At 47.1% G+C, this 19,822-nt stretch overlaps 1 protein-coding gene across 8 annotated transcripts in view; it reads right to left on the minus strand.

The window, feature by feature from the left end:
- LOC102148130 (cell adhesion molecule CEACAM6-like) overlaps positions 1-19,822 on the minus strand; it is a 436,353-nt gene that overhangs the window by 145,575 nt on the left and 270,956 nt on the right. For 2 of the 8 annotated variants that reach the window (XR_011422414.1, XR_011422419.1), the window contains one exon: positions 4,702-4,923. The exons of the other annotated variants lie outside the window; for them this stretch is intronic. The gene's annotated coding sequence lies outside the window, so the exon portion shown is untranslated. Of the gene's footprint in view, positions 1-4,701; positions 4,924-19,822 lie in introns of those variants that run through there. 8 annotated transcript variants of the gene reach the window in all.

Genomic DNA, 19,822 nt, shown 5'->3' on the forward strand with positions numbered 1-19,822 from the left:
GCACGCGTGACTCTCTGCACAGGGATGACCAGTAGAAACGGACAAAGAGAAATCACATTAGTGTTCACAGAAGATCTATAGGAACTCATGAAAGCTTAAAATCACAGGAGAGTCCACATAAAATCCACATTCCTGTGCTGAAACATGGATGCTAGTGACTTTCACCATTTCCTTAAGAGCCAAAGTACAAAAAGTGATATTAACAATGAACTGAAGAATAAAATATGCATCACAGTTACTGATAAAACTAAAATAGTTGTTTTTCCTTAAAATAGCATCAAGTGCATTATGTTCATTTTCACAATGGTGTAATTGTGGCTTCAGGCTATCTACAATTTCGTGACCTGGTAGAATTGACTCCTCTTTTCCCTTAAAATCTCAAATACAAAACTAGAAGGTGGCCCCTGGGCCATCTCCCAGATCCCACCGCCTGCAACGAGCAGCAAGACAAGCCGAGCTGAAGCTCCCCTGGTCCTCAAGACAGCCGGGGCCCTCTGGGCTGTCCCTGCACCCTGATGTCTCCACATCCACAGAGCCCTGATGGGTGAGTGCAGGGCCAGCAGCTGGAGAGTCTCCCGCTCTCTTTGTGGCCCCATTCCAACCATCACCACAACCCTGCACTCTTCGCCTCCAGCCATGTACACAGACATCCAAAAGTTCTCCTGGGCACTATGGGTCAGGACACTGGGGAAGGGGGCTGAGAAGAAGTTACACCCACGATGAGTCTACCGCATATGGTTTCTCCTTCCTTGCTCATATTTGTGTGCACATCAGCTGGCCCCATTTTCTGTTTTGTTATCCCTACCTGTGTTTGCAAAGGGCAAGAAGCTGGGAGCTGTCCATGGTGTGAGGGCAGCCCAGCGCTCTCCTGGCTGGGCAGAGGCTTTTGCGAATCTCATTGCTTCCTTTTAATACTGTCCCTGAAACATTCTGCCACCACAACTCCACTTTCCTAGGAAATAGGGTTGGGAGTTGGGATGATTTAGGCATAATGTTTTACCTGTGTGTCTCAGGAAAGAACGGACCCAGAGTTTCAGGTGAATTTCCGCTAAGAAAAAATTCCCATGAGCAGAAAAAGAGTAAATGAAAGGAAGCGTCCTCGTTATTCACATTTTTTACAGGTGATCCCCTCAGTCACAGACCTGTTCAATTTCCCAGGAAGCCCTCTACTCCCTAAGGAGAAGGCAAAAAATCCTGGAAATAAACGTTAAAAATTTAGACGTTTTTCTCAGCTGGGGATGGCACTGCCCTCTACTCAGAGAGAATTTGGAAATGGGAGGGGCATGTTTTTGCTCTGTCAGTGCCTTGATAAGCCTTCCAGAACTAAGAGTGTGGGGGTGAGAGATAATAAATGTGATTAGAGGCTCAGGACTGTCCCACACAACCTGGGGTTTCCCACCCAAATGCCAATTGCGGCTCCTCAGAAGAAATGAATCAGTTGATTTCATTTTTCTTTATAGACCATATCCTCAACTGACATAGTATATATTTATTTATTTGTTGGTCTTCTGTCTCCACATCTTTTAGAAAATGAGGTCCATGAGAGAATCGACCTAGCTTTTTTTAAAGCTTTATATTCTGACCTATAATGAGGAAAATCCATGAGATTCATGTTTGAACAGTATTTAAACATGCTTTGGATGCAAAGAACAGAACATGCAAAGTGTCCAAAGGACCTCTTACTTGGTTTCTGATCTTCTCTATTATGATGCAAATATAGTTTTTATTTATTTAAATGGCATTTTGCCACATATAAGGCTTATCTCATTTTTTTTCATTAGTTATTATCTTCTTTGAGATTTATCCTTTAAAAATATTTGGGCCTATTTCAGTGGTTGTCAACTTTATTGTATTTTCCTCCCAGCGATATTGGGAAATATCTGAAGGTGTGCTTTCGTTGTCAGAAATTATGGGTGAACTATTGGTACCTACTGGATTGAGGCCAGGGATGTTGCTACAAATCCTGAACACACAGGACAATCCCCTACAACCAAGAATGATCTGGTCCAAAACACGCGTAGCTTCAAAGTTGAAAATCCTTCTACAGACAAACATCTTTCTGTATGAGTTTTAATAAGAAAGAATATGGCAATTTCCATGATAATAAAGCAGCTTCTTAATATTTTATATGAGAAAAAATCCATATCTAGAAACTGGGCAAATGGGGTAGGCAGAGAAGGAAGCCTGCCTTCCTGGCAAGTCTGTTCCCTGGGGGAGAAGGCAGGAAGGAGTGGGTGGGTACAAGGGAGAGAATGGATTTGATAGGAAGAGTATCTCTCCAGTGTGGAAAGCAGGATAGCTCATGTCCAAAGGGATCCTGCCTGGCCTCCTCCTGGGTCCCCACAGATGCCTTGGGCCTCCAGCTTCTTGGAAGAGAGGGGCCAGGAGCCCAATGATGACCACTACCTCCTTGATGGTTGAGCCAGAAATCTGGGGCTGCTTGATTCACAGAAGTGGAATAAGCTGAGGCAATTGATGTCTGAATTGGGGTGGGAGGTCAGGGCCACAGGCTGCTTATTGTGGGTCTGATGCCTTTGGGTTTGCCAAGATGGGGGCTGAGGTATTGAGGGGGTGGGGAGGGTGGGGCTTGGAGGTGCTGTAACTGTGACTGGTCTGGAACAAGAGGCCCCCAATCTTCTGTTGGTGGAGCCCCAACATGGATTCAGTATCGGGGGACAAGGGTGTCTGCAGGAGGTACAGAGCAGGATGGTCAGGACTTGTGATCTCATCTTTTCGAACAAAATCCTTTGCTTGGTGGGCTCTACAGGAGAAGGACAGGGGGTGTAGAAACTTTGCAGCACCTGGTGGAGGTGGTCTTGGTGATCAGTGACCCGTGTCAGTGAAATGCAGAGTCCAGCAGGGTGAAAGCAGCTAGGATTTGAGTCTCAGGGGTGCCTGGAGGGCTCTGACTTTTTGGGGGGAACAGTAGTTGAGTGCCCTCAGAGGAAAATGGGCCCCACTGGTGGATTCTGTTGTAGACTGAGGTAAGGCCCAAGGCCCCAGAGTTGGAGTCCTCACCGAGCTGAGGATTTGGGCCCTAGGCTGGTGTTGTCCTTTGTCAATGCAAATAATCAATAATCAATCTATAGTTAAGAAAGATAAAGTGATATTTCTCTGTGCCAAGTTCAGGACTAGCCCAGAAGTTCAATCTCCACCAGGGAAGAAAGCACTCCAGACAAGCATGGTTTATGGCATGGTTATGTAACATTTCAGAACAAAGAACATAGACCAAGCATGACAGGAATACAATTTTTTTCCCCAAAGTCACAAGATGTTTTGCTGCAGTTTAGCAGATAAACAGCAGGTCAACTTGACCTTGGTTCTCTGGGAAGAAAAGTTTATCTTCAAAGAATTATTGATATTGGCATCAGAAGAAGGGAGACAGTCATACCTATCTTTAAAGAGTGCATTCTTTACATTGAGAAAATGTTTGAAGCAGGTGTATAGTGCACGTTTGGTGGGCTAAAAGACAGCCTTCTCTGGGAAAAACAGGTTTTAGGCTGAGTCAGATTTAAACCAGAATGGCTTCCTCAAATACTTCAGCAGGTGAAACATTATTATTACTTTCATCACCCTGCAGCAGGGAGTCAGCAGACAGGGATGGCTGGATATCTGGCTCTGTCTCATCCTCCCAGACAGGAGTGAAGGCTTCTGTTCAGAGGTCCATCAGGGCACAAGGAAGTGATCACCCCATTGCTCATGTGGGGCTTAATCACAGATGGCCAGTGCCCTGGCTCCACCTCCTGCTCTCACTGCCAGGCTCTCCAAGAAGAGCAGTTCTTTGTCAATCCTCAGTCTCCCTTTCTCATTGCCTGAAGCCTCAGTCCAGTCTCCCAGGTACTGGGGTCTAGGCTCTCCTCCCACAGTGAAGACCTTGAAGAACTCGGTACCTATGTGGGAATATGGAGGTGCCCCTGTGACCTCAGAAGAGCAATCTTAAGGTCCCTGGGCCTCACACTGCTCTCCAGTGCAGAGTAGACCAAACACTATGCCTCATGTAACTCTCCCAGAAACAGAGGGGAGGGCTGGATTTTGGAATCATGGCCCGCTCCTGGGAAAGCGCCTCCAAGCCCAGGTGACTACCACCACGTTCAGGGACTGCTGGTCCCAGTCAGGTCGCATCTTGGCAGGTAGTCACAGGGTCTGGGGGGGGGACCGTGTTCACGGTGGGTGCGCTGAGCCCAGTGTGGGCTTGGTCGTGCACAGACAGCCGTCCTGGAGGAGCAGGTGGTGGGATGGGTGTCTGTGAGCAGGGATTTGGCTGTCAGAATCTCCCCAAGTTCAAATGTGGCTGGAGTGAGGCACACAGGGTTCTGGTATGTTTGGCATCGAAGCTGTAAGATGGTGCTCAAAACCTTCCAGGCCGGTGCCCCAAAGACATGTGACAAGGTGGTTGTCTTGAGCAGAGAGGCAGCACAGAGAGCAACCTCTGCTGAGAAGAAGGGAAGCTCAGGCCTCTCCTTGTCCACAGCCATTTTCAGGTGGTTGGATCTAGGAAAAGAGCCAGGAGCTGCCACTAGTCTTGTATTTCAGATTTAAAGGAAGAAAGGATGATACTTTCTGCCAGGCCATGAATTTATAGACAGCCAGCAACTTCAGGATGGTGGGGAACACATACTACTGAAAGGCATTCCTTTTCTACATGGTAAGAATGAGGATAAGGCGCTTGGTTTCCCTTTTAACAACAAAGAAACAACTTAGTTTTATCAGTAACTGTGCTGCATGTTTTATTCTTCTATTAATGTCACTTTTGTAGTTTACCTCTTAAGGAAATGGTGAAAGCAAACAGGATCCATGGTTTAGCACAGGAATGAGAATTTTATGTGGATTCTCATAGGGTTTTAAGCTTTCATGCATTCATATAGATCACCATCTCGTTGAACACTAATGCAATTTCTCTTGATCCATTTCTACTAGTCAAACCTGTAGAGAGAGAGTCACATTTTTCCTTTAGAGTTGGAAAGCATCTGACTTCTAAAAAAAGTGTCCAAATCCTTCTGGGTAATGATGATGCCATTCAAGTGGAGGTGTATTCAAATTGGCTGAATGTAACTGTCTCTAAGAACCTTTTCCTCAAAATCTCAAGCAGAAGGGACCTCCTTGGCCTGTCACAATGCTGGGATGGATGAAGGACAGAAATATAGGTCAGTAATTTAAATATCAAAACTAAGAGTGGACAAAAGATTCTGCCAAGAGTGTGAGAGTGGACGGATGAACGGTGAGAACACTAAAAAATCCCCCTTCCCCTAATGAGGGAGATTCAAAGGCCCCTGTACTTCAGAGAGGGGCCCTGGGTTAGGGGGCAGCACGCCGTCAGCCCACACGTGCTGGGAATGAGACCCTGATACTGGCCAGTCTCTGACAAAGTCCAATTTTGGGTGTAGATTTGCACTTAAGGAATTGCGCCAAGGTACATGATTCTGAAAACAAAGAGAAATTCCTATGATTTAATTTTCTTCTTAATAAGACATTTTCCTAATGATAGAAATGACATTGCATTCATTGCTAAGCTGACTCTTAAGACGATAAGAACATCAGAGTAGACTGTCTAACGACATTGCATTTAGATTTATCATGTATTTTTTCATCTCAGCATCTATATTATTTCCCTCATCTGACTTTGCAGTATAACCTAGTGGTGTCATTCTGACTTGTGCTTACAGCCTTTGAAAACCATAGTCTTCCAGCTGGTGAGTATAGGCGGCCATAAGTTAATCACACCTAAATATGTCTCCTTCTCAACTCGAATGGGCCCTTTGTCCAAAGTCAGCCCTAATCTCTGAGCTCTCCTGGATGCTTTTTCCTCCTCTTCCAGGAGGAACAATCCACTAGAGGGCACTCATACTCCCCCTTGAGCTCTTGGGGACCTTTCCATCACCTGAGATCAGTGCAAATGTTCTTACTGCCACAACTCTCAGCCCTTAAATACTCTTTAGATTGCTCTGGGTGAAGCTCCTGGGACAGATATCAGGGACCCCAGGGAAGAACCTCCCATCAGAGGATGTGGCAGCATGTACTGGTGACCTGGAACCAACCTTAGGCACAAGTCATTGGGGAGAGGGATGGTTCCAGGCACAGTGGGCAAGGAAGGCTGGATGCTCAGGGTCCAAATGCCCCCACCCTATGTGTGGGCACTGGAGGAAATGACTGTGAGTCCATGGCCCTAAAGGATTGGATCATTCCTCTTAACTGTCCCTGCCCTCCCCATAGTAGAATTACACATCTACATCCTTTGTTTGTGCATCAGGGGTGTAAATAAACGCCCCTGGACTTCTGATTCCATCTGGCTCTGCCCCACTGGTCTGACATCATTAGGGTCAGGGGAGAGGAGGGAATGAACCCTAGTCTTCCTGGACACTCTGGCTCAGGGAGGACACAGGGACATTACTGCTCCCTTCTCCTACTTGCAGATGGTCCAGCTCAGCCCCAGGGCCGTAAACATTGTAACTAGATACCCCTAAAGTACACAGAATTTGGCCTTCTATCAGAGCACAAATCTTAAGTTGGATGAAATCTTGTTGGGGTACATAAGAGATGTGGGATGAGAGCAATTGCAAATTTAAGAGTGGGACATGGTTCGATTTTTATATTATTCGTAAACACCTAAAAAAATGCTTGAGATTTATGAATGTAAACTACTTGGCACAAAGACTTTTCCTTCTACACTTCTTCCTTGTCCACCAGAGGGCAGCAGAGCTACTCCACAGCCTGGAGCCTCCCCATTGGGCTGCTGACCTCTCTTAGCATCACCCAAAGCCCCACGGGGTCTGACCCTCACCAGCATCATTCAGTCTACTGTTCTCCTCACTCTTCAAGCTCCCCATGCTGGACTCTGTCAGCCTCTCCATCCAAGCAAGTATTTGCCCACCTGAAGGCTGGTCCCCCTGCAGACAGCTCCTCAATCCACACTGTCTGTCTTTCATGGGGTGAATGTCTATTCATGCTTCAGATCTTAGCCAAAAATCCACTTTTTCAGGGGCGCTCTGGTGATCCCCAGACCACTTGAGACTTCATTAAGTGCTTTCCCTTCACTGTCCTTCTCTTGATTTGAATTAACTCCTTAGTTCCATGATTTTCTCTGAGTGTCTGTCTCCCAGTCACAAGGCAAACTCTGTGTCCAGAGCCCCATGTGTGTCCTGTTCTCTGTGGACTTCCCAGGGCCCATACCAGGACCTGATGTGTCATGGATGCTCAGTAAATACTTATCAGATGGATGAGGGAAACCACACGATGGAAGCCTGTCACCCCTGTGTGACACCTCGGGGTTAGGGATATGTAGACACAGGGGCCCTGGCATCAGCATGGGAGGAGGCCAGCAAGTGCCCACAGCTGTCTCAGGGATGGGCCTATACCCCTTGTAGAGTCAGGAGGGAGGGCTTGGCCCTCCCAACAGTGAGAGGTCGGATCCTCATTCATTCCCAGAAAATCATACCCCCTCCCCATCTCTACCTTGTAGGTGACTACTCTCCAAGGAGGGCCTGGGATGAAAGCCTGTGTCCTTCCTCTTCTCACAGAGACCTCACCTGGCACAAAATCTGGATTCTTAACCCCAAGTGTACTTAGCACTAGGAGAGAATCAGAGGCAACACCACATCCTGATAGTCCTTGGTGTGCGGGGATAGTTGGCTATGGTCCCCTGAAGACATCTCACCAGCCCAAGGCATTCCAGTGAATGAGGGAAACTCCCATGCAGATGGGACAGGAGAACCAGTATCTGTGTTTGCTTCCATCCCAGAAGGGTTGAAGGTCCCAGGGGCCCCCCTCAAGTAACAGAGGAACCTACAGGATCCTATGGCTGAGTCTCCAGATGGAGCAGCTCCAGCTCCTGGTCCCTGTGAGGAGGTCTAAAGCAGATCACAGACAGGAACACAGATGACTCGGATGCAACACCCCAGTGCTATGATGAGAGAAACACAGGCCATTCTGGGGACCAGCCTCACAGGCCTTGAGACTTCCCAGTGTGCCTTGGGACCTCAAGAGATCAATCATTGGGCGCTTTCTTTGATACCTCAGGGACAGTGAGCTCCTCCTGAGACAGCACATCCACCAAGCAGCACAGCACACTGGATCAGGAGTCCACTGGACAATGCCTGTCCTCCTCCTGAGCTCATCCTGAGCTGTCATGGAGCTGGGCAGCCTGGGGACTGACAGTGACAGGACCCTGGCTCAAGGGTCCCTCAGCCTGGAGATCAGAACGCACCTGTGTCCAGGGCTCAGAGCCAGCTCACACGCTCTGGAGCCTGGTCAGCATCCCTGGTGCAGCCCCTGACGTTGGCTGCAGGTCTCCTCATGCCCTCCAGGAGGCGACATTGGGACACGGACACACAAACACACGCACGTGCGTGCACACACACACACACAATTAGCTAGAAAATAACACAGGAACTGGCTTTGACTAAGGAGGTGGAAAAGGAGCCTGATTTCCATCCCTCTGTTAAACAGACCCCAGACCCTTCTGGGTCCTGCCTTCCTTCCCCTTCCTATACTTTCCCACTCACCCCCCCAGGGGCCTCAGAGCACCCTCTTCTCTCAGGTGCCCCTATGTGCCTCCTACTCCCTGCCAGGCACAACCCATGGGGAAGGAAGGATGACCACAGGAAACCCATACAGGCAGAGGATAGAGGCCCCAGGACATTCAGGGAGCACATACACAGACTCTGAGTTACCACTCAGCCAACACATGGAGAGGGAAGGTCTCCATGAAACCTTCCCCCGAGGACCAGATAGCCCATAGCCACCGAACCTCCCACCACCATCATCCTCACACCCAGGAGACACAAGATCCTCCCCCTTCATACCCGAGACCAGCAGCTCCTCCTGAGACACCAGACATTCATCCACAGATGTTTTCAGCTTGTTCCAGGCACTGGGGGTAAAATAATATCATACAAGTATCTGCCTTGGCGAAGGTCACATTCTATGGGAGAAAGACAGACAAGCAAAGGGATATAGAATGTGATGTCAGGGACTGACAAGTGTCAGAAAGGTAACAGAGCAGAGAAAGTTCAGAAAGTGAAGACAGAGGGTCTTTAGAGCAGGTGATCAGGGAAGGCATCTTCCAAGGATGCTCCTGAGAGTGATCAGGCCGCTGAGGGCAATGAGGGAGTGAGCCGGGCAGATGCCTGGGGAAGAGTAATGGGAACAGAGGAAATAAGTTCACAGGGGCTGAAAAAATGGTGGTCATGCTGCTGACCTTGACCAGTGGGAGACACACACACACATACACACACACAGACTCCAAGTCTAAGAGATGAAGAGACCGCCTCAGGACCCTAGGCCTCATCTTTCCTTCCCAATACATAGGTCCAAATATTGATCTCTCTCTCTTCCCTCCTAGGCTCACTCTTAACCTTCTGGAACCCACGCACCACTGCCAACTCACTGTTGAATCAGTGGAGTTCAATACTGCCAAAGGGAAGGATGTTCTGCTTCTTCACGGTCTGAGAGAGAATCTCATAGGTTATCACTTTTTAAAGGGGACAGAGTAGCATCGAAACACCACATTTCATTATACATAATAGACACACAAGGAATTAGCCCAGAGCCTGTATACAGTGGTCAAGAGATAAGATACTCCAACAGATCCCTGCTGTTCCAGAAGTTCACCCAGAAGGATTATAGGTTACCACACCCTACAAGTTATAAAGAAGAATTTTCACAGTGAAGTAGGAACTGGACAGCTCCACGTATACAGTGAGTGATTTCTCTCTGACCTCTGGATTTGGGTGGGGTGTATTCTACCTCACACACACAGGACTGACAGGCCTGGACTGTGCCTACATCCCCCTCTGCATTATGTCACATGTGGTTGGAGCATTTGGTGCAGAACACACACAGTGGAGACAATCATTTGTTTCCTGATGTGTTGGTGTCACACCCACTGGAGTATAAAGGAAAGACTTTGCCTTCTCACTCCCGACTCTACACCTGCAGCCAGCACATAGTGACGCTTGAGAAAGTCTGTGCTTTAACACAGATGTAGAGCAAGTGGCCTTATGTTCTCTGAGCGCTCTGATCCTCATGCATTTGTCTTCAGATACACAAACCTGCCTTATTCTTTTAAGGACTTGGGTTGGCTGAGAGGTGAGAGATGACAACTCTGATTGAAGATGCCTGGGAGGAATCAAGGTACCACACAGGGCAATGTTCTCTGTTACGAGCAATGTGGAGTTACCCACACCTGTCATTACAAGCAGAAACTCTAACCCCGTGGAGCATGAGGTCCCTGTAGTGTTAATGTGTACCTGAGACTCAGACCACCACCTACACATGGTCAACCAACAGTCAGAACCTGCTAGTAATAGGTCACATGGCATTCTTATGTAAAATTTTCATAATCACCATACCATTTTCCACAGTAGCCTCACCATTTTACCTTCCCTCCAACAATGCACAAGGATTCCAATTTCTCCACATCATCTCTAGCGCCTGTTTTTCTGTTTTTTTGAAAGTGGTCATTCTAATAGATCTGAGTGGGCATCTCACTGTAGTGTTGATTTGAATGTCTATTCAAGTGCTTTGCCCATTTTTCAATCAGGTTATTTGGTTTTGTTGTTGTTGTTGTTGAGTTTAAGAGTTCTTTATGTATTCTGGATATTAACACCTTATTGATAAATAATTTGCAAATTATTCTCTCCCATTCCATAGGTCACCTTTAACTCTGTTGATTGTGTCTTTTGATGAACAGAAGTTTTTTATTTTAACAAAGTCCAATTTATCTATCTTTTTTTGCCTGTTTTTACTGTCATATTCAAGAAATTGCCAAATCCAATGTCATGAGGCATTCCCTCGTATTTACCTCTAAGAGTCTTATATATTTACATCTTATTTTAGGATTTTATCCATTTTGAGTTAATTTTTGTATATGGTGTAAGGCAATGGTCCAACATCATTCTTCTGCATGTGGATATCCAGTTTTCCAACACCATTTGTTGAAAAGACTAACCTTTCTCCATTGAATGGTCTTGGCTCCCTGGTTGAAATCATCTGATCCTATAATTGGGGCTTTATTTCTGGATATCTGTTGTTCCATGATCTATGTCTGTCTTTATGCCAGTGCCACACTATTTTGATTCTTTAGCTCTGTGGTAAATTTTAAAATTGGGAAGTGAGATTCTTCCAACTTTGTTCTTCTTCTTCTTCTTCTTTTGAGGAAGATTAGCCCTGAGCTAACATCTCTGCCAATCCTCCTCTTTTTGCTGAGGAATACTGGCCGTGAGCTAACATCCATGCCCATCTTCCTCTGCTTTATATGTGGGATGCCTACCGCAGCATGGTTTGCCAAGCAGTGCCATGTCTGCACCCGGGATCCGAACTGGCGAACCCCAGGCCGCCCAAGCCGAACGTGTGCACTTAACTGCTGTGCCACCGGGCTGGCCCCTTGTTCTTCTTTTTAAAGATTGTTTTAATTATTCAGAGTGCCTTGAGATTTCATATGAATTATAAGTTGGAGTTTTCTATTTCTGCAAAAATGTCATTGGTATTTTGATAGGTATTGTATTAAATATGTAGAGAGTTTGGGGTATATTGGCATCTTAACAATATTAATCCTGCCCATCCATGAACATAGATGTTTTCCATTTATTTCTGTCTTCTTTAGTTTCTTTCATCATGTTTGGTAGTTTTCAGCGTACACATCTTTTATCCCCTTGGTTATTTTGTGCCTAAGCATTTTATTCTTTTTCATGCTGTTGTACTTGGAATTGTATTCTTAATTTCTTTTTTGAATTGTTCATTGTTACTATATATAAATGTAATTGATTTTGAGTGTTGATTTTGTTTCCTGCAACTTTGCTGAATTTTTTTTATTAGTTCTAACAATCTTTTTTATGGGGTAGGAATCTTTATGGTTTTCTACAAATAAGATTATGTCTTCTGCTAAAAGCTAATTTTTTTCTTCCTTTCCAATTTCGATGACTTTTATTTCTCCATCTTGCCTACTTTTTCCAGCTAGGACTCCTGGGCTATGTTGAATAAAAGTGGTGAAAGCAGCATGCTTGTCTTCTTCATGATCCTAGAGAAAAGTTTTCAGTGTTCCCCGTGGAGTATTATGTTAGCTGTGGGCTTTTCATTTATGACTTCTGTCATACTGAGTAGTTTCCTTCTATTCCTAACAGTACCTGTCTTTTGTTAAAACCGTATCCACTTCTCTCTAGAGATTTCCTTCCCTGTGATATTCAATCCACAGGCCAAGAAGTAAAAGTCCTCTTCAGAGTGAGAAACCCTTTAGATTAGAAGCTCTCCAGGTCCTAAATTTGTGAAGACTGGGGGAGCGGGGGGTATCCTCACTCTTTAAGAAATTAGTTAACAAGAAGTAAATGCATTTCTACTATATAGAACCATCCCTTAGCCCCAGAGATGGACAGGGCTGGCAAACCGGCCTTCCCAAACATATACCGAAGTGTATATAAGGAATGTGGCCTGATCTTTTTTGAAGTCAAAGAAAGTTCTAGGGAAAAATCAATGAAAGTTCATGGAAGAAAAATTTCATCTGATGATGATTTTGTAGGACTTGTGGGATGAAAAGAGTTTCCTCGTACTGAAACTACAGAGATATCCAAGGAGACTGGTCAGGGGTCAACCTGGGATGATATGGGATTCAAAGGAAGAGGGGCAGCCAGCTCCTTACAGATCATCACCTGAACAAAGGCACGCAACCTCCTGCTGAGGGTCAAGGCCATTTTCTGGGTCACATTTACAGAACTTACTATGGCCCTGTGAGTGGCTGAGATCTCTGAGGAAGGAATGAGGCCCACTCTGTCAGCCACCTCTTCTGTTTCTCCAGAGAGCCAGTGGCACAGCCCTCCATCCAAGCCAGCAACACCACAGTCACAGAGCAACATGGTCCTGACATGCCTCACAAACAACACTGGGATCTCCATCCACTGGTTCTTCAATAACCAGAGTCCACAGCTCACAGAGAGCATGGAGCTGTCCCAGGACAGCAGCACCCTCACCATACACCCTGTCAGGAGGAAAGTTGCTGGGGATTATCACTGTGAGGTCTCCAACCCGGTCAGTTCCAGTAAAAGTGACCCCAACAGGCTGACTGTGAAATATGAGTGACCCTCTTCCCCTCCTACATGTTGTTAAAATTTAAGTAGAATTTTTTTCTTAGCTGTAAGTTGTTGGTCATGATGTACTTTATTTACAGAGCTGTTGTGAATAGGCAATGGGAAAAGGTGAAATATTTGAGTCAATAAATGTTCAAAAATGTGAACTGACATTGTCATTATTGTTCGCTCAAGGTCACATTCCACTCCAAATCCCAGCTCTTGTTGCTCTCAGTTGCATCATCTCCACAGTGGAAGGATGGGTAGCGGTCATAGGATGAGGGGTGGGAGCACATGATAAGCTGTTAGGAACCACGGTCCTATTCCTCCTCCAGGGATAGGTGTGGATGGTGCCTGGATTCTGATATGAACAATGGGAACAGACTGGAGGACACCTACGTGGATAACACAAAGATTGACCCAATGCAATCTGCCAGCATTATCCTGGTCAGAGGTGGGATAAGTGTTTGGAGAACACAGGCCTCAAGCTAAGACACTGGGACAAGGCGCACCCGCTGAGTGAAGAGACAGTCTCCAGGGTGGTTCCATCCATATCTACAGACCCCACCCCACCTGAGCCCACCTGGGTGGCATCTCCCTGAAGGCAGTGTGTGAATCAGGGACACGAGTCTTCTGTAGGGAGAGGGAACTCCTGGACTCAGACCCAGCAATAGAAGGGTACATGCAGGCCAAGATTTCTCTCCACATGAGGTTCCACCATCACCCCAGAAAGATGCACTCAAGCACATCTGCTCATGGGGAACACAAGCCCAGGCTGAATCACGCTATAGGTGAGCCCCAAAGCCCTGAGACATCCCCCACCCTCCAGGCCTACACCAGCCCCTGTAGGCATTGTCCTCTTCAGCCAGCAACTTCCCAACCTCCAGGATCCAAGGATTGGCCTGCATCCCTCTCTCAGGGTCATCCCTGTATCCAGGAATGCCTGTGGTTCCACATGGCCCATCTCCATATCCCAGGCCCTCAGTGCAGGGTGGGTGATGCCCCACAGGACTGAGGACCTGCAGGAGAGGAGTACCCAATGTTCCTATCCACGCAGGTGACTGGCGAGTGAGATGTAAATCTATACCTGAAAAATGGACCTTGTCAGAGACTGGCCAATGTTAGGATCTCAATCCCAGCACCTACTGGCTGACAGCACCCTGCCCTCAAAGCTGGGGATCCTCCCTGAAGCACAGGAGACTTTGATGGTCCCTCATTAGGGGAGGAGGGTCTTTCTATTGTCCTCACCATTCACCCATCCACCTCTCACACTCTGGACAGATTCTCCTGTCCGTCTTGGATTTGATACTTAAATTAGTGACCTTTATTTCTGTCTTTCATCCATAAAACATGAAAGCTTAAAATGCTATCAGAGTCCACAAAAAATCCACGTTCCTGTACTGAAACACAAATCCTGGTCAGCTTTCACCATTTCCTTAAGACATAAACCAAAAAAGTGACATTAATAATGAACTAGAAGAATAAAACAGGCATCACAATTACTGATAAAACTAAGTTATCTCTTTGTCCTTAAAAGAACATTCCAGTGCATTATCGTTTTCACCATGTCAAAGAGAATGCCTTTCGGTCAGTATGTGTTCTCCACCATCCTGAAGCAGCTGCCTATCTACAATTTTCATGACCTGGTAGAAATTATCCTTTCTTCCTTTACATCTCAAATACAAGACTAGAGGCAGCTCCTGAACCCTCTCCCAGATCAACCACCTGTGACCCGCTATGGAGAGCAGAGGCCTGAGTGTCCCTGGTTCTCCAGACAGCAGAGGTTGCTTTTTGCACTGCCTCTGATCTCAAGACGTCTGCTTTGTCGCATATCCATGGGGCACCGGCACAAGAGTCCCAAGCACCATCCTACAGTTGCAATGCCCAACGTCACCAGAATCCTTCATGCTTCACTCAGGCCACATCCGAACTTGGGAAGTTTCTGGAAGCTGAATCCCTGCTCACAGGCACCCACCCCACCACTCGCTCCTTCAGGGCCGCTGTCTGTGTACATCCAAATCCACAAGGTGCCCAGTGTACCCACTGTGACCATAGGTCCCTCCCAGAGTTGCGACCACCCACCAAGATGCCCTGGGACTGGGACCCGCAACTCCCCCCATGTGCTGGTCATCTGGGTTTGGAGGCACATTACCAGGCAGAGACCCTGATTCAAACACCTAGCCCTCTTCTGGTCCAGAAGAGTTACCTGAGGCGTATGTGTTTGGTCTGCTGGGCACTGGAGAGCGGTGTGGGGCTCTGGGAACTCAAGATTGCTCTTCTGAGTACAGAGGGGCCCTTTTCTATTCCCACATAGGTACCCACCTCTTCAGTTCCTCCAACATCAAGGATAGCCCAGACCCCAGTACTAGGGGTTTTGTGCTGAGGCCTCAGGCAATGAGAAAAGGAGACCAAGGTTTGACAAAGAACTGCTCTTTGAGAGCAGGAGACGGAACTAGGGAGAACTTAAGCACCAGAGGAGAAATAGGATGGTCCCTTCCTTGTGCCCAGATGAGAACTCTGAACAGAAGCCTCTACTTCCATGTAGGATGAGACAGAGCCACATATCCAACAGTCTCAGTCTGCTGACCCCTGCTGTAGGGTCAGCACCAGCCCAGGATCCCAACTTTCAGCTGGGTGACGACTCCGACTCCAGGGCCTTGGGCCTTACCTCTGTCAGTAGCAGGGGCCACCAGTGGGGCCCATTTTCCACTGAAGACACCCACCTATAGGGTACCCCTCTAAGAGCGGGGGTCCTCCAGGTCCCTTTGGAGACTCAAGTCTCAACTGCTTTCACCCTGTTGGGCCCTGAATCTCACCAACATGGGTCACTGAACACCTCAGACCACGTCCACTAGTCCCATGGACAGGACTGCCAAACTTCCAGAACTCCTGTCCTTCTCCTGTGGAGCCCACCAAGCAAAGAATTTTGTTTGCATGCAAGATAAGATCCCAAGTCCTGACCATCATGCTCTGCACCTCCTGCAGATACACTGGTCCCCCAATATCTAATCCACATTGTGGCCTGACCAACAAAGGATTGGGGGCCCCTTATAGTCCCAGATGAGACACAGCTGCAGAACCTCCCAGCCCTGCCCTCTCCACCCCTCTCAATACTTCAGCCTCAATTTTGGCCAGACCCAAGGGCATCATACCCACAAGAAGTAGCCTGTGTCCCTGTCACCCCTACTCCAATTCAGACCTCAGTTGCCTCAGCCTCTTCCACTTCTATGATTCAAGCACACCTATATTTCTGGCTCAGCCATCAAGTTGGTAGTGGTCACCCTGGGTCTTCTGGTCCCTCTCTTCCAAGATGCTGGAGGCCCAATGGAGGGAAAACTCAATAAAGCTGAGAACCCCTGATCTGGGCTAAGTATTGTTTTAAAGCTTAAATCCAAAAGAAGATAATGATAAATGAAAAAAATGAGAGAAAGACCTAATAAATGGGCCAATGCTGTTTAAATAAACACAAATTTATATGTGGGGCATAATAGAAAAGATCAGAAACTAGGTAAGAGGTCCATGGGACGCTTTGCTTGTTCTGTTCTTTGCATCCAAAGCCTCTTTAAACACTGTTCAAACATGAATGTCATGGGTTTCCCTAATTATAAGTCAGAATATAAAGCTGTAAAAAAAGCTAAGTCACATCTCTCATGGAGCTCACTTTCTAAAAAGTGTGGAGACAGAAAATCAACAAGTAAATAAATATATACTATGTCAGTTGAGGAAATAGGCTATAAGGAAAAATAGAATCAATTGATTCATTTACTTTGAGGAGCTGCAATTGGCATTTGGGTGGGAAATTCTGTGTTATGTGAGACAGTCTCGAGGCTCTAACCACATTTATTACCTCTCACCCCTACATTCTTAGTTCTAGAAGGTCTATCAAGTCACTGATAGAGTCAAAATACCCCTCAAACACACATACACACACAGACACATGCACACATTTCCAAATGCTCGCTGCGGGGTCGGGGGGTGGTCGGTAGGGCCTAACCCAGTGGAGAAAAGCGTCTCAATATTTATTACTTATTTCCAGGCTATTTTGTCTTCTCCTTAGGGAGTAGGTGGCTGAGCAGCGGCCTTCCAAGACAAAGTGAACATGTCTGTGACCCACAGGGAATCACCTGGAAAGGATGTGAATAAAGAGAACCCTTCACCTCATTTACTTTTTTTATGTTCATGAGAATTTTCTCTTAGCAGAAATTCACCTGAAACTCCAGGTCTGTTGTTTCCTGGGGCACGCAGGGAAAATGTCTAAAATTATCCCAACTCCCACCCCTATTTCCTGAGCAAGACCAGTTGAGGTGGCGGAATGTGGTGAGCATGATATTAACAGGAAACAATGAAATCACAAGAGACCCTGCCCAGCCAGGAAGCACTGGGCTGTCTCACACCATGGACAGTTCCCAGCCTCTTTCCCTTTGCAAACACAGGTAGGGTCAGGAAAACAGAAAATGGGACCAGCTGATGTCCACACAAATATGAGCAAGGAAGGAGTAATCATAGTTTATGGACTGACCGTGGGTGTAACTTCTTCTCATGCCTTCCCCCAGTGTCCTGAGCCCTCCTATCCTCTTCAACTCAGGCTCTGGCAAAAAGACACCCATAAAACCCATCAACTCTTCCAAAATGCCACCATCTGTTTCTTTTCACCTTCCCCTGTGAGCTTCCTCTCATTTGTTCCTTGTCATCCCATTTCCACATACACTGCCCCTCATTACTCCTGGCCCATCAAGAACTGCTCCTGCCTCCCTGTGTCCCACAAAGTCCCTGCCTGGGATGCCCTCTCCCTTTTCTCCATGAACCTGCTTCTTCGCCTTTTTTACAGTCAAGCTCATTGGTCATCTTGCCACAAAGTCATCCCAACCTCCACTGTGGGCACAGTGGGCCCCCTTTGAACTCCCTTCTCTGTCTCTCTCCCTTTGTGCTCTGACAACACGCTCAGGAACAGTTACATGTGTCCTATGGATCCCTGAGTTCCCACTGTGATTAGTTGTGGCTCTCAATGGCCCCATTGCTCCTACACAAGGACCAGAAACAGGTAAATAGGTGTTCAGAGAATGAATAAGGGTAAGAAAGTGGATAACTGGGTGACACTTGCTTCTGCTCCCACATAATTAATATGAGAATGCTGTGAACGTGAAGAAATGGGCATTCACATACACTCCCAGTGGTGCATTGGTGCCAGTTTATACAAGGTAATGTGTAGCTTCCTCTCCTAAATTTGTCTCTTTCGAGATAAAATTCACATAAGCTGAAATTCACCATTTTAACCATTTTGAACTGTGAAGCCAGGGGGACGTGGCCCATTCAGTCCTACCAGAGTTCGACTGTGCTGGAGGATAGACCCAGGGTAGTGAGAGTCCTGCACGGACTGTCCCTGTGGGCAAGAGGTCAGAGTCCATCTCTGGCCAGGGGTCAGCGTGCACAGCACTAAGTGAGCACTGGTCAGATGCCTGGTCCCAAGTCTGACAGAGGGTAAACATCCCCTCATGTCTACCAGAGGGTGATAGCAGGACATGCAAAGATGTCTGTCTCACTCAGAGCCACACACACCACATACCACACACCAGACACACACTCAGGAATTGCTAGACTCACTTGACCCACAAATGTCCTCAAGTACCTCTAGCACAGAGTCAAGGAGGAGAGTGACCACCATCCTTACACAAAATGATAGATATGCCTTTGCTAGAAAAATTATCCAGTCCCCAGGAGAAGTGACATCGTGTCACAGTGTGCATCACCCAGGGAGAGCTGTGCTGAGAAGACATCAGTCCCATCTGATGGGGTAGAGGTGAGTCTCCTATAAGTAGAAACACTGCCGAGTTCCTTCTCCCTGCTCATTCCCCACACAAGGACCTGCCCAAGGAGTCTCAGCACCTTTTTCCCTGCTGGAACCATCATGGGCATCATGACTGGGGTCTAAGCTGGGCTGACCCTCACATGAAATCCTTCAGTGTCTTCTGTTCCCAGAAACCTGTGGGGTATTGGGGCCCTTCTTCAGACCAGGCTCCCCTCTGTCTCTTTCCTCCTCTGTTGAGGGGAGGCAGAGGGCCTCCTCTCATCAGCAAGTGAGTCTCCCTTCTCATCCTCATCTGTCATTTCCCTTCCATGACATTCTCCTGCACTCATCTAAGAGGATAACTTTCCGTAAGCCTTTGACCAAGGCAACCCAAGACACACAGTACTTCCCCCAACTCAATCCTGTGAGCCCAGGGAGCAGCTGGGAGTTAGGGCTCCAAGGACATCCACCTGCTTCATAGCCTACCTCCTTACACTGGGATCTTTTCCACTTAGGCCTGAGTTCCCTTCAAGTCCAAAGCCTCAGCACAAAGGACCTCACACTCCCTCCAAGGCATAGAAAATTCCCAAGGAAACAGACACCCTGAGAGACAGGACTCTCCCGAATGACCAGAAGGCCATGGCCATGGGAAATTCCACACCTGGCTCACTACCCTCAGCCACTCTAGGAGCCTGGGCCTCTGTGTGGGATATTCTCTCCCTCCTCTGGGGTTGCATAGGCTGGGACACCCCAAGGACTTCTCAGAGAAAAATACCTCCAAGTCCTCCCCACTCAACTCACCAAGCCACTACTAAGTTTTACATCTGTGTCTGTATAACCTGCCAGAACCATGAAGTCTCTGCATCAGAGAATACCATTTACTCAGAGATAGAGGAAAAGAAACAAAGCTTAGGGAAACTGGAATTTCGGTGTGGATTTATCATTTAAGACTTGCCCATCTGCTCTGTGAAAGTCCAGAGGACAC

This window comes from Equus caballus, chromosome 10 (assembly GCF_041296265.1).
Source record: "Equus caballus isolate H_3958 breed thoroughbred chromosome 10, TB-T2T, whole genome shotgun sequence".
NCBI classification, from domain to species: Eukaryota; Metazoa; Chordata; class Mammalia; order Perissodactyla; family Equidae; genus Equus; species Equus caballus.